At 29.3% G+C, this 15,597-nt stretch overlaps 1 protein-coding gene across 2 annotated transcripts in view; it reads right to left on the bottom strand.

The window, feature by feature from the left end:
* Nucleotides 1-15,597, bottom strand: part of LOC123525169 (solute carrier family 4 member 11-like) — a 37,691-nt gene that overhangs the window by 20,229 nt on the left and 1,865 nt on the right. The window lies entirely within an intron of this gene.

The following is a 15,597-nucleotide window of genomic DNA, read 5'->3' as shown; positions in this document are numbered from 1 at the left end:
CGAAGGAGCGGTTTCTCATTATGATGTGCCACCCATAAAATGATAAATATACCCGGTGCCCAACTTTCAAAAGAAGGGAATCAGGGTTCCCTTCCTTCCTCTGTTTCAAGCAATCAGACCGCACCCCCAGCAATGGAATCATCGGAAAGTACTTGTAAGGGGCGCGCTCCCGAGTCGACCACAGGTTCAGCACATGGCTTGTCGTTTGCGCAGATATTAAATGATGACTGCGTTGCTAAAGTAAACCTTTTCTGTAAACAGGTTCTAAATATCATTGATCCTGAAACAATGCTCAAAATTGACAGGGCACATCGTATTGGAGTGTATGATTCAAAGAAAACCCGCCCAATTGTGGTCAAATTTGACTCTCAGTCCAAACTAAAAATTAAAAAATCTTTGAAAAATGTCAACCTATATCATACACCCTATAACGTGAGTGACCAGTTCCCACCGGAAGTCCAAGAGCGCAGGCGCGAACTGGTACCGAAGATGTTGCAGACCCGACGAGAAGGTAAGAGGGCAGTACTGGTCAGAGATAAACTGTATATTAATAACGCATTGTACAAGTCTGACTCCACCATGCCTGATGGCAGATAGGATGTTTCAGAAAAGTGTGAAATTGGCATATTATCGTGGAACATTGACGGTCTGCTTTGATGATGAGGACTTTTTGAATTTTGTATATGATTTTGGTATTATCTTTTTAAGTGAAACCTGGGAGCGTAATAAGGATAGTTTTGTTTTAGACGGGTATGAGTGTGTTTCAGTACCTAGAACCGAATCTTTATCCATTAAAAACAAAAGAGGCCATGGTGGAGTGTGCCTATTCTATAAAACTGAGTTAAAACATGGTTTTAAGATCATTGAAACAGACAGTAACGGTCTAATTTGGATTAAATTGTGCAAAGATTATTTCCAAAATGAATAATGAATATGATATTTTTGCTTGTTTTGTTTATATACCCCTGAGCAATTCAATTTACTATAATATGAATGAAATACAAAATGTAGGTTTCTTTGAGACATTAGAAAGAGGTGTGCGAGATTATTCGCAGTATGGTAAAGTGTCGATATTTGGCGACCTTAATGCAAGATGCGGCAAGAAGTGTGACATTTTAGAAAAACCAGTGTTTTGAACGGTACATTTCATCTATTGAGCAAGATGAAACCGTTATTGATCATGTTGATTTACCTGATCGAAATTCAATGGATAATACTGTTAATTCCTCGGGCAACAGATTGATAGATTTATGTCTCAGCACTGATTTAAAAATTGTAAATGGCCGGCTAGGAAATGACGCCGGTATTGGAGATTTTACCTTTTTATCAAATACAGGTAATAGTCTGATCGACTATGTGCTATTATAACATGAGTTGTTTCCCTTCGTACGTAGATCTGTATACCTTTTCGCATCATAACTCGAGCCGATTGAGTTAAATTTACATATGAAGTGTGTGCCAGTATCATGCAAAGATGAAAGCATTCATGTCGATGTATTAAAATGGGATGATGATAAAGTAAACATATACAAAGAAATTATGTCAGATGAAATTTGTAACATTGAAAACATAGTTAACAGCATAATTCAGACTGAGACAGAGTTAGATTCTGGAATACAAGAAATATCCGACATTTTGTATAGTAAAACGTTTAATATTTTTGGGGAAACTAAAGTAATGAATAGTTCTAAGGGTCACTGTAGCAGAAAGTTTAAAAGTACATGGTTTATAAATGCAATTCACAGCAAAATAGGAAAATACTAGCTACCAAAAGGCGTCTCTACAGAATAGCTAAAAGACGGGCTCGCACCAAATTTCATATTAATCAGAAAAAGAAAATGCATTTGTTAGCTAGTGAAAATCCGCAGAAATTTTGGAAAGAAATTAAGAAACTGAGAAAACAAAATGTTAAAAACGAATTATCACTAGACCAGTTTTATAATCATTTTAAAGATATATATTCAAAAGATGATGTATTCACAAATATAAATGTTGAAGAGAATTTGAGTAGTGATGAGATTAATATTGTAAATGTAGAACAGTTAGATTGTGATTTTTGTGTTGATGATGTTATAAAGGCCATTTCTTCCTTAAAGAGGGGGGAAGTGCTGGTGTTGACAAGCTCATCCCTGAAATATTCATAGAAAACAAGACTGCCATAGCGCCTGTTTTGTGTAAGTTGTTCAATCATATATTTAATGCATGCACATATCCTGAATCTTGGTGTAAAGGTATTGTAGTGCCAGTACCTAAAAGGGCAACTTAAACGATGTAAATAATTATAGGGGCATTACTCTAACAAGTATATTTTCTAAGATTTTTTCTATAATGTTAGATATGCGACTGCGCAAATGGGCTGAAGACAATGAATTACTGAACGAATTTCAATACGGCTTTAGAAAAGATAAAAGTACTGTAGACTGTATTTTTGCTCTATGTTCTACTATTGATAAAATAATTAAACATGAAAATCATAGATTTCCAAAAATGTTTTGATATGATATACAGGAATGGTATTTGGTTTAAATTGCTAAATGATGGCGTGTCTTCCAAAGTATTATCTATGTTGCGAAGTATGTACAATTGTGTTAAATCTCTTGTGTGAAAGCAAATGGTTCTCTTTCTGATTATTTTGAAAGTTATATGGGCGTAAAACAAGGGGAACCACTCTCACCTCTTTTGTTAAATTTTTCGTAAATAGCATGTATGAAAATTTGCAAAATGATAATAATGAGGCCTTCACCTTGGATGAATTACAAATATACCTCTTATTGTTTGCAGACGATACTGCTTTACTTTCATATTCTAAGGAAGGCCTACAATTGTTACTTAACCAACTGCATACTTATTGTAACAAATTGGGCATAACTGTAAATGTTGATAAAACAGTCGTTATGGTGTTTAAGTCTGGTAACAGATTAGAGAATGTAGAATTGTATTATAATAATGAACAATTGAAAGTTGTTACTGAGATATTTACATATTTAGGTGTTACGTTGTCGTCGAATGGAAACTATTTTCAAGCTCAAAAATCATTGTCTAACCAAGCATTGAAGGCGTTATATTCTTTGAATACATTGTTTGATAAAGTTTCTTTGAATGTTGAAGGAAAGGTAAAACTTTTTGATTGCATGATTTTACCAATTCTGTCATACGGATCAGAGATTTGGGGATTTCATAAAGCACCTGATATAGAAAAAAATCATCTCAAATTTTTAAAACAGATTCTCGGTGTACGACAACAGACAACGACTTCAGCAGTTTTTGGTGAATTTGGCAGATTTCCTTTGTCAGTCCTGCGTAAAGTTAGAATTATTAAATATTGGTACAGGATTACGAAATCTCCAAACTCTTTATTACATAAAATGATGTTTTTAACCGATGCTAATGGAATATTAGTGAATAGTTGGTCAAAAAATGTGAAAAGTTTGCTGTCTGATCTAGGATTTTCCTACTTATGGAATCATAATAATATTAGTATTGTTAAAAAAAATGCTGTAATACAAAGAATATTTGATCATTATTTACAACAGTGGCATTCAGTACATTTTCAAAATTAGAAAGTTATAATGTCTTTAAAAATGACTTTTGTCAAGAAAAATACTTATCATATAGTGATAACATAAAATATAGAACAGCTTTATCCAGATTCAGATGCTCTGCGCATAAGTTGGCAATTGAAGAAGGAAGATTCAGAAATTGAGAGGAGTCAGCGATTATGTACAAAATTTAATATGCAACAAATTGAAAATGAATATCATTTCTTATTGGTTTGTCCTTTTTATTATGATTTAAGGAAACAGTATTTGCCAAAATATTACTGTGTATGGCCTAGTGTTCATAAATTCAAATCTATTATGAGCTTAACTCAAAGAAGTAAGCTTCTAAATTTAGGAAAATACATTTACTTCGCAACGCTTAAAAGAAATGAAGCAGTTTGGTAGCTACTTTTATGCTAATAGTATTGTAATGAATGAAATGTTCTTGCTTGTGTGTATATTTATTCATAATGCTTAATATGTTTATAATTGATTGTACATTCTACTCATACCATATATCACTCACGACGTTACGCTCATTGTTGGCGTACATTAGCGTAACTGACGTTATCGTCGTTTTTAGCCGTTTAGACGTTAAAGGGATTACTTGGGGTGGTTGGACTACAGTTTTCATAAATCATGTCGTTTCGATATTTAAGGAAATATTTGATATAGATGTACTATATAATATTTATTCAATATAATTATTTATCAGACAGTGAATTATATTGCGGTGTTCAGATACAATTGTAATACATATACATTATTTAGTTTTCAAACGTAACGTCGACGTTACATTAATTTCACGGCTGTGACATCTCTGCTAGATTTTGCAATTTTCATGTGTTAAATTTAATTCATATTCAACGTAAGACTTATGCATATCAATTTGCAGACAAATGTATGTACTTTCAGACTGTAGTCGCTGTTTTGTAAACAAATACATATTTCTTTAAATATTTCGGCACGTAACAACTTCGTAATTTTATTTTTTTGCAGTTTTTGACACGTGTGACATCGCGGCTAGATTAAAGTATACATATATTAAACGCCATTATCAAAGTCAATATACGACAAAAACTTACTAATTCAAAAGTATAATTTATGTACTTTTTGTCAAAATAAATATTATAGAAAGCACACAATTGTTAAAGAAAATACAGAAATTTTAACAAATCCTGTCGAGGGAAGACATTAAATCTTAAGTTTTAAGTTGGATCTGTCTTTTGCTTCCTGTTTGTTACAGGAAGTATTGAACAGCAAATGACTTCAATGACGTCAAATATAGTTAACGTCACGTCACCGAGTCTTCTTATTTGACGGAAAACAATAATTTTATGAATTTACCAAGCCGTTAAATAATGCGCATTGGTGAATTCTGTTACATCTTACATTACGTTTTAGTGTTGTTTTCTATGATTCTATGTCGAATTAAATTTTTACTAATTGTTAAACGTAAATACGATCATATTTACTAACAGGGAGATTGTTTTGCCTTTCTTGTGATATAAGAAGATAACAACCGTGTTTCTAAAACGAATTTCATGAAACATTGAAGTGAAAGAAACTGAAAAATTTCCGATGTTCGCCAACAACGTACGCAACGTCTCATACTTTTCTGTAATATGTGTATGTACCGTCATATTGTAATTGGCGATGAACATGTATATGTTTTTGTCGGATAAACTTTGACTTGACTTGACTTGACTTAAACAAATCCTCTTTTCTATTTCCGTTTGAAAAATCGGCATTATCTTAGTTTTCCGACGAAAAAAGGTGCTATAACATGGCGATGTTAAATGTATCCGATAAAATGGATTCACTGTTCAATGCGTCTCGAACATTTCAATGTGTGTAGTCTTGTAATCATATTGTTTTGTAGCTATAATGTATTGCAACAAATTATGTATTGTTATCATGATGTATTGTAATCATAATGTTATTATTATGTCATTATAATTTATGTGTTGTAATCATGACGTATTGTAATTATGATGTATTGTAATCATGATGAATTATAATAATGATGTATTGTAATCATGATGCATGGTAATCATGATGTATTGTATATAGATATAGTAAGTGTGATTAACATATTTTAAAATTGAAATTAATAACACCATGTCACGTATAATTGTATTGTATTTAGAGCATCTGTTCGCTCATACATCATATAATATGATTTGAGATGAAATAAAGTGTTGTCTATGTCTATGTCTATGTAATCGTGATGCATCATAATGTATTGCAATCCTAATGTATGGTAATCATGATGTATCGTAATCACAATGTATTGTAATCATAATGTAGTGTAATCATGATGTATTGTAACCATGATGTAATATAATCATAATGTATTGTAATCATAATGTATGGTAATCATGATGTATCGTAATCATGTATTGTAACCACAATCTATTGTAATCATGATGTATCGATGTATCATTATCATAATGTATGGTAATCATGATGTATCGTAATCATAATGTATTGTAATCATGATGTATTGTAACCATGATGTATCATAATCATAATGTATTGTAATCATAATGTAATAATGTATGGTAATCATGATGTATCGTAATCATGTATTGTAACCACAATGTATTGTAATCATTATGTATCGATGTATCATCATCATAATGTATTGTAATCATGATGTATCATCATCATAATGTATGGTAATCATAATGTATTGTAATTATCGTAATCATCATGTATTGTAATCATAAACCTATCATAATGTATTGTAGTCATAATGTATCATCATGTATTGTAATCATAATGTATTGTAATCATAATGTATTGTAGTCATAATGTATCATCATGTATTGTAATCATAATGTATTGTAATCATAATGTATTGTAGTCATAATGTATCATCATGTATTGTAATCATAATGTATCATAATGTATTGTAGTCATAATGTATCATCATGTATTGTAATCATAATGTATTGTAATCATAATGTATTGTAATCATAATGTATGATAATATATTGTAATCATAATGTATCATCATGTATTGTAATCATAATGTATCATCATGTATTGTAATCATAATGTATCATCATGTATTGTAATCATAATGTGTCATCATGTATTGTAATCATAATGTGTCATCATGTATTGTAATCATAATGTGTCATCATGTATTGTAATCATAATGTGTCATCATGTATTGTAATCATAATGTATCATAATGTATTATAATCATAATGTTTCAACATGTTTCATAATGTATTGTAATCATAATGTATTGTTATGATAATGTATCATCATGTATTGTAATCATCATTTATTGTAATCATAATGTAACATCATGTATTGTAATCATAATGTATCATAATGTATTGTAATCATAATATATCATTATATATTGTAATCATAATATATCAATGTATCATCATCATAATGTATTGTAATCATGATGTATCGTAATTTTGTATCGTAATCATAATGTATTGTAATTATCGTAATCATCATGTATTGTCATCATAATGTATCATAATGTATTGTAGTCATAATGTATCATCATGTATTGTAATCATAATGTATCATAATGTATTGTAATCATAATGTTTCATCATGTATCATAATGTATTGTAATCATAATGTATCATCATGCATTGTAATCATCATGTATTGTAATCATAATGTATTGTAATCATAATGTATCATAATGTATTATAATCATAATGTTTCATCATGTATCATAATGTATTATAATCATAATGTATCATCATGCATTGTAATCATCATGTTTTGTAATCATAATGTATTGTAGTCATAATGTATCATCATGTATTGTAATCATAATGTATTGTAATCATAATGTATCATCATGTATTGTAATCATAATGTATCATAATGTATTGTAATCATAATGTATCATCATGTATTGTAATCATAATGTATCATAATGTATTGTAATCATAATGTATTATCATTTGTATTGTAGTCATAATGTATCATCATGTATTGTAATAATAATGTATTGTAATATAATGTATTTAGTCATTAATTGTATCATCATGTATGTAATTAATGTATCATAATGTATTGTAATCATAATGTATCATCATGTATTGTAATCATAATGTATTGTAATCATAATGTATTGTAATCATAATGTATGATAATATATTGTAATCATAATGTATCATCATGTATTGTAATCATAATGTGTCATCATGTATTGTAATCATAATGTGTCATCATGTATTGTAATCATAATGTGTCATCATGTATTGTAATCATAATGTGTCATCATGTATTGTAATCATAATGTATCATCATGTATTGTAATCAAGTGTCTCATGTATTGTAATCATAAGTTCATCATGTATTGTAATCATAATGTTATATGTATTATATCTAATGTTTCAACATGTTTCATATTATTGTAATCATAATGTATTGTTAATGATAACGTATCATCATGTATTGTAATCATCATGTATAGTAATTATCGTAATCATCATGTATTGTAATCATAATGTATCATAATGTATTGTAATCATAATTATCATATTATTGTAATATAATATATCAATGTTATCATATATTGTATTGTATCATGTATCGTATTTTGTATCGTAATCATAATGTATTGTAATTATGTATCATCATGTATTGTATCATAATGTATCATAATTATTGTAATCATAATGTATCATCATGTATTGTAATCATAATGTATCATATGTATTGTAATCATAATGTTATCATGATAATATATTGTAATCATAATGTATCATCATGCATTGTAATCATATATGTATCATATGTATTGTAATCATAATGTATCATAATGTATTATAATCATAATGTTTCATCATGTATCATAATGTATTATAATCATAATGTATCATCATGCATTGTAATCATCATGTTTTGTAATCATAATGTATTGTAGTCATAATGTATCATCATGTATTGTAATCATAATGTATTGTAATCATAATGTATCATCATGTATTGTAATCATAATGTATCATCATTATGTATTTATATCATAATGTATCATATGTACTGTAATCATAATGTATATACATCATGTATTGTAATCATAATGTTTCATCATGTATTGTAATCATAATGTATCATCATGTATTGTAATCATAATGTATTGTAATCATAATGTATCATCATGTATTGTAATCATAATGTATTGTAATCATAATGTATCATCATGTATTGTAATCATAATGTATCATAATGTATTGTAATCATAATGTATCATCATGTATTGTAATCATAATGTATCATCATGTATTGTAATCATAATCATCATGTATTGTAATCATAATGTATCATCATGTATTGTAATCATAATGTATCATCATGTATTGTAATCATAATGTATCATAATGTATGTATTAATATCATATTGTTCAAATGTTCATAATGTATTGTAATCATAATGTATTGTTTATCATAATGTATCATCATGTATTGTAATCATCATTTATTGTAATCATAATGTATCATAATGTATTATAATCATAATGTTTCATCATGTATTGTAATCATAATGTATCATAATGTATTGTAATCATAATGTATCATTATGTATTGTAATCATAAGTATATCATGTATCATCAAACATAATGTATTGTTAAACATATGTATGTAATTTTGTATCTAGTATCATCATGTATTGTAATCATAATGTATCATATGTATTGTATCATAATGTATCATCATGTATTGTAATCATAATGTATCATTATGTATTATAATCATAATGTTTCATCATGTATCATAATGTATTGTAATCATAATGTATCATCATGCATTGTAATCATCATGTATTGTAATCATAATGTATTGTAATCATAATGTATCATAATGTATTATAATCATAATGTTTCATAATGTATCATCATGCATTGTAATCATCATGTATTGTAATCATATGTATTGTAGTCATAATGTATCATCATGTATTGTAATCATAATATATTGTAATCATAATGTATCATAATGTATTGTAATCATAATGTATCATCATGTATTGTAATCATCATGTATTGTAATCATAATGTATTGTAATTATCGTAATCATCATGTATTGTATTCATAATGTATCATAATGTATTGTAATCATAATGTATCATCATGTATTGTAATCATAATGTATCATCATGTATTGTAATCATAATGTATCATCATGTATTGTAGTCATAATGTATCATAATGTATTGTAATCATATGTATTGTAGTATATGTATCATAATGTATTGAATCATAATGTATTGTAGTATAATGTATAATCATGTATTGTTTTATAATGTATCCCTAATGTATTGTAGTCATAATGTATATCATGTATTTAATCATAATGTATCATATTATTGTAATCATATGTATTGTATTATCGTAATCAATGTATTGTATTCAAATGTTCAATGTATTGTAATCATAATGTTCATATGTATGTAATCATAATGTTCATGTATTGTATTATGTATCATCAATGTATATGTAGTCATAATGTATTATAATGTATTGTAATCATAAAGTTATTGTAGTCAAATGTAATAATGTATTTAATATAAGTTATTGATATCATAATTGTAATCATCATGTATTGTTTTAATACATGAATGTATCTAATGTATTGTATGTCAATTATCATTTTGTATTTTAATCATAGATGTATCATGAGTATTTATGAATTTTGTATTGTAATTATCGTATATCAATGTATTGTAATCATAATTACACAGTATTAATCATAAGCTTTATGCATCATGTATTGTATGCATAAATGTTCAGTGATGTAATTGTACAATAATATTGTACTCATAATGTATTGTAATATAATTGTATATGTATGGAAGTTACTATGTATGCAATCTATAAGCATTGAATTCAAAGATCATAATGTTTGTTATCAAATAGACAAATGATTGGTAATCATATGATCAATACTGTATTAGTAACATATGTATGTAAACGTAATCTTCATGTTGTAATCATATGTATCATTACTTATGTATTGTAATCATACAATGTATTGTAATCATATGTAAAATTCAATAATTTTGTAATCTAATGTATCATCATGATGAATTATCATAATGAATGGTATCATCATTTTGAATATAATGTATTGTAATCAGAATGTATCTCAGCATTTTATACTATGTATTGTAAACAATCAATGATCATCATGATGTATTCATAATTATGTACATCACAATTACATCAGTTATTGTAATCATAATGTGTCATATGTATTGTAATCAATTAATGTATATTATGTATATGTAATCAAATGTTTCAACTGTATCATTTAATGTATTGTATTTTAATGTATTGAATCATTCAATGTATTTGTAATCATAATGATTGTTCAAATGTTCAAAATGTATTGTATATCAAAAGTATTCTAGTCATAATGTACATTTATGTTTTTTTCATAATGTATCACTCATGTATACGTAATATAATTATTTAATCAAATGTATCATATGTATTGTATCATTAAGGTATCATATGATTCGTAATCATAATGTATTGTAATATAATGTCATTGGTGTGTAATCATAATGTTCATCATGTATGTAAATTCAATAAGGTATCATCATGTTTGTAGTCATAATGTATCATCATGTATTGTAATCATAATGTATCATCATGTATTGTAATCATAATGTATTGTAATCATCATGTATTGTAATCATAATGTATTGTAATCATAATGTATCATCATGCATTGTAATCATCATGTATTGTAATCATAATGTATCATCATGTATTGTAATCATAATGTATCATCATGTATTGCAATCATAATGTATGGCATTCATAATGTATTGTAATCCTGATGTATCATAATCATGATGTATTGTATTTTAAGTTGTACCAAAATATTGGACGAAAAACATGAATAGTGATACTTTATTTAAGTAATTTTCGTGTGAGTGAGATGACTCCCTGATGTATTAGAATCATGATATATCATGATTTATCATAATCATAGTATATTGTAATTATGATGTATCGTAATCATAATGTATTGTAATCATGATGTATCATAATCATGATTTATTGTCATCATAATGTATATCGTAATTATAACGTATTATAATGTATTGTAATCATATTTAACTTGATCGTGTCTGAAGTAATGAAATGTATTCTATATAATATAAAGTTTTATTGAAAACAATTTGAAATCAAACAATATGTAACATTGTATCTATAACTACACTGAATTTCCTGACATGCTGCAACTTGTGACTGACAACTTATTCATTCTTATATAACATAGTTGAGCATGAGGTAACTTTTATGAATTTTGTGTTACTTTACCTTTACAATCTATTTTTTACCCCCCCCCCCCCCTACACACACACATAAATCAAACAGGCTTTCATGCCCATTATTTGTCATGTGTCGAAACTGTTGCAGGTGACAAACCTTTTACCGGAAGGTAAATAATTACGCTGTCCATAATGTCACTCGTCCAAGGTAAATAAATAATAGTTGTTAATGCTATGGAAGTTACTTCATGCAATTTAAAACATTGAATTTCAGGAAGACGCCATAAATGTTTGCTTTTGCAAAAATAGAGCAAGGACTGGATAAATATGGACAATACTGTATATGAAACGGTAACAATATTGCTGCAACGAAATCTTTCTTGCCCTTATTCTTTTATCATTGACCTTCTTATGTTTTGAAATAATTGCGATATCAAAAATGTTGAAAGATGCTGAATACTTTTGTAAGAAGATTTTCAATAACTTTCTGCTACTTGCTAGAGATGGTCAAATACAACAATGAACTGAATACTCTCCGATAATGAGAGGTACTGAAAATCTTCTGAAAGATTCGGGACCATGTCGTGTGCACGCTGAGATATGCTGATTCAGATATACAAAATGTATTATACTACCTTCGTTTGAAACAACTCAAGGACACGTGATGTTTTCTGACATTTATACCTAAGCATCACAATCTGACAAGCAACGTTATAATTAGATTTAAATGATTTATATATATAAAGGGAAAACAAATTATTCATGAAATATATTATTTACTAGATGTATAATCAGCCATCATATAAATCATACTTAAAACACAAACTTAATGTATTTATCTTTTTGAAACGAATGAATGCATTTAGAAGACTTATGATTTTATAAATCCTCAAGAGAATTTCAATTTCAAACAAATTTATTTTCATGGATACTTCACAAAGACAGCTACCTAAAATCCTAAACGAAACATCTACATTGTACATTAAAGTGCTTTATTTTGGAAAAAAAAACGTGAATTATTTACTCAGTATTTAAGTAAAGTAAAATACATATAATAATTAAAATCAGAATGTATAAAATTGTGTTACGTTTATTTGATATTGTAAGGACTAACAAAGATTCATCAATAAAATGCAGTTAAATGAACGTGCATTGGTCGTGAATATAACTTGTTCTAAAGTTGTTCAAACTTCGGACAAAATAAACGCAGTATTCTGCAATAGTTTTTTGACCTTAAAGTATACAGTGTTCATTGTCACTGACATTAATTAAATGTTATCTTCTTATAATCTCTGAAACAAACAAGTTTAATTTTAGTAACGTCATAACGTAAGTTACTTAATTAATATATGTAGCATCCAGAGAATCACTGTATACCTTAATTGCGACTGATTTTTTTTTTGCTGGCGCGTGTCCGGTATTATTTTGTCATAGGGCGCTGAATTTTTTAATAGTAAAAAAAATCATGCAACTTTCGATTATTCATTGTGATAATTGAATATGGGAAGTACTGACCCATACACTTGGACTACCATTTAGAAGTGAATATTGGTATCTCATTTTGTTACGTATACAATTACTAAAGTTTATAATTTTATCATTTTGATTGTCAAAAGTCTGCAGCGCAAACGTATCTACGTTTGATAATTATATTCTTTTGGAGTAATTTTATTATTATCAACGGAAGGCGTAAAGCTAAGATCAAAATTACACTTTTATGTAATTAACAGGTCAGTTAAAAATTCAGTTGAAGTCAGTAGAAATAATAAAGTTTGTTCCCATGAACGAATGGGGTTTTATAACAGTTTTAAACGTAATACTAACGGCATTAAATTATATTACTATAAATCATAAATGTTTTTCCCGTATTGGGAGAAAGAAAACACCCAAAGAACGTTATTTTAAAGCCCGACAGTACAAACTGTAAAATGATTGATTATCACAGAAACTTCGTATGAAAATTGCTTCAGTAGAATGACTTTCCGTGTTAATTCTATAAAAAAAAAATACATTACTTAAGAAGGGAACTGCAAACTTTAAAACCGTTATCTCTATTGTACTATCAATATCACATTTTAAGTAAATTAACATGATTTATTCATTAACAATGTTATCAAGTGGGAATGCTTATCGGATAAGTGTGAACGAGCAGTCGGAATATTGGCAGGGAAATTGCTCATATCGGATAGGTGTCAGCAAGTGGGTCAAATATCGGCAGCGAGAATGCCCATATCGGATAGGTGTGAACGAGCGGTCGGAATATTGGCAGGGAAAATGCTCATATCGGATAGCTGTCAGCAAGTGGGTCAAATATCGGCAGCGAGAATGCCCATATCGGATAGGTGTGAACAAGCGGTCGGAATACTGGCAGGGAAAATGCTCATATCGGATAGGTGTCAGCAAGTGGGTCAAATATCGGCAGCGAGAATGCCCATATCGGATAGGTGTGAACGAGCGGTCGGAATATCGACAGCGATAATGATCAAATCGGATAGGTGTGAGCGAGTGGTCGAAATATCGGCTGCTAGAATGCCAATATCGGACAGGTGTGAACGAACGGTCGGAATATCGGCAGCGATAATGATGAAATCGGATAGTTGTGAACGAGCGGTCGGAATATTGGCAGCGATAATGATCATATCAAATAGGTGTGAGCGAGTGGTCGAAATATCGGCAGCGTTAATATCCATATCGGATAGTTGTGAACGAGCGGTCGGAATATCGGCAGCGTTAATGGTCATATCGGATAGGTGTCAGCGAGTGGTCGAAATACCCATATCGGATAGGTGTGAATGAGCGGTCGTAATATTGGCATTGAGAATGACCATATCGGATAGTTGTGAACGAGCGTTCGGAATATCGGCAGTTAGAATGGTGTTAACGAGCGGCCGGAATATCGGCAGCGAGAATGACCATATCGGATAGTTGTGAACGAGCGGTCGGAATATCAGAAGCGATAATGGTCATATCGGATAGGTGTCAGCGAGTGGTCGAAATATCGTCAGTGAGAATACCCATATCGAATAGTTGTGAACGAATGGTCAGAATATCGGCAATGAGAAAGCCCTTATGGGTTAGGTATCAGCGAATAGTCACAATGTCGGCAGTGAGGATCCACATATCGGATAGGTGTCGGTGAGTTGTCGGAATATTATTATAATTAGAATGCCCCCAACAGATAAGTGTGAACGAATAGACGGAATATCGGCAGCGAGAATGGTCATATCGGATAGGTGTCAGCGAGTGGTTGGAATATCTTCAGATCAAATAGTTGTGAAAGACCGGTCGGAATATCCGCAGATAGATCTGGGAAAGACCTGTCTTCCCGATGTAGAAATATGAAGCAAATCAATTCATTTTTGTGATACCGTTATTATTTGCTGAGAGGCTAAAATGAGGTGAATTGATAAACCGTGAACACATCTAGCTAGTTATTCGTCCCAAACTTCCGATATATGTGCGGAAGTTGTCGTCTACTTGCTGGGAATAAGTCAATACACATTAAAAATGCAGGAACTGGGTAATTTAGACAGTAATAGTACTTAATACTAAAAAAAACATTGTTGCCGGAAAAAAATGTGTTTAATAACCTAAATTTGAAAGTAAAGAAATTTTCAAATTAAGGATTTTGTCGCAGGGACACATATTGAATTCGTCATTAATAATTCATGAATGCATACTTAGGAATTTCGCATATGGAAGGGGTATGCAGACGACAGCGTCTTGCCTCTTCAGACGTTCAAAGAATTTAGATTAAAATATTTGCTAGTAACACATCAAA

This window comes from Mercenaria mercenaria, chromosome 3 (genome assembly GCF_021730395.1).
Source record: "Mercenaria mercenaria strain notata chromosome 3, MADL_Memer_1, whole genome shotgun sequence".
Classification (NCBI taxonomy): domain Eukaryota; kingdom Metazoa; phylum Mollusca; class Bivalvia; order Venerida; family Veneridae; genus Mercenaria; species Mercenaria mercenaria.
Note: the sequence above shows the minus strand (reverse complement) of the source record. Positions and strands in the feature narration are given on the sequence as shown.